Below are 1,460 nucleotides of genomic sequence, written 5' to 3'. Positions count from 1 at the left end.
GAAATGATATGTGAAGGTAAGGGTTGTGATTTATTATGGCTAAAGTGAGTTGTTTAGTTTTAACATTTGTATTTGCTTTTTGTTGTAGTGTCCTCCTGGGAAATGGGTTGATTGGTTCCTCAGAGAATTAAGCAGATACCTGTACGAATACAGGTACTGATAACAATGGAATTTTTTCGGAAAATTTGGTTTTAAGCTTTTTATTTTGTGATCTGTTTTTAATGTTGAATGGTTTTAAGTGTTATTTTAATTTCTGTAAATATTTTATAGGGCAATCACAAATTGTATTTTTTTGTACTTTACAGATGATACATGATTGCCATTTACTTTTTATTGAAAACAGTTGTGAAAACTTAAAGGAGTGTCTGAAGAGATGACTGATGTTGAATTGGGTCTTGCAAAGTGGCAAAGTGGTTTAATGTGTGAGATTGTGTTTTTTGTTTTGTTAGTTTTATTCGATGTTTCTTTTGTGGTTCCTATTTCCTTATAGATGGTTTACTCTGTTAGGGTTGGGTGTGGGGTGGGGGGGGGTGAAATTGTGAAATTGTTTTTGTTTGATCTGTGATTGTGCACTTATTGGCAAGTAATCACCATTGGATAGGATCGGTAACCCTGTTGTCTGTAACGGTTGAAATCTTTTTTTTTTCTTTTTCTTCCATTTCTTAATACCCATCGTGCAACTGTTGAATGTTGTATAATAAACTTTGTTTATTATAAAGTTTATAATGGTGGTTTATAATGGTATAATGGTGGTGGTGGGGATGGTGATGGCGCAGTAGATAAGACACATGCCTTTTTGTGAGAGACCCGGGTTCGAATCCACTGTGAGACACCAATGTGTCCCTGAGCAAGACACTTAACCCCTAGTTGCTCCAGGGGGGTGCGACCTCTGACATATATAGCAATTGTAAGTCGCTTTGTTCAAGTTCAATTTCAAGCTTTATTTGTCATTGCATAAATACAGTGTATTAACACAACGAAATTTCAAGAGCTAGTCCAGATCAGTGCTTTAAATAGATAAATATAACACACAGACACAAAAAAAACAAGCAACAAACACCTCCATCCCTTACTCCCCTCCCTCCCATACAACACACACCCTCCCACACACATATATGTAATATAGCAGCAGGTTTCGAGATAGCAGCAGGTTTCAGCATAAAAAAAGAGAATGTTCGAAGATGAGATCATGTCTAGAGGTAATGTGGGTGGACATGACAGGATGATAGTGAAAGGAGGAATTTCCTTTATTTCACAGGGTTATTGTTTGTTCAGTGAACGTATGGCCCAGGGGAAAAAACTCTTTGTTAGTCTGGCAGTGCGTACTCTCATTGACCTATAGCGCCTGCCAGAGGGAAGCAGGTTGAACAGGTGGTGTGCAGGGTGGACAGTGTCTTTGAGAATAGATCTAGTCCGATTAAGGCAGCGGGAGTTGGCAAGCTCTTCCAGAGAGGGAACGG

Source organism: Siphateles boraxobius, unplaced genomic scaffold (genome assembly GCF_051911475.1).
Source record: "Siphateles boraxobius isolate OS27281-9 unplaced genomic scaffold, OSU_SipBor_1 11, whole genome shotgun sequence".
NCBI lineage: Eukaryota > Metazoa > Chordata > Actinopteri > Cypriniformes > Leuciscidae > Siphateles > Siphateles boraxobius.
The sequence above is the reverse complement of the archived record's forward strand: the minus strand, read 5'-3'. Positions refer to the sequence as shown.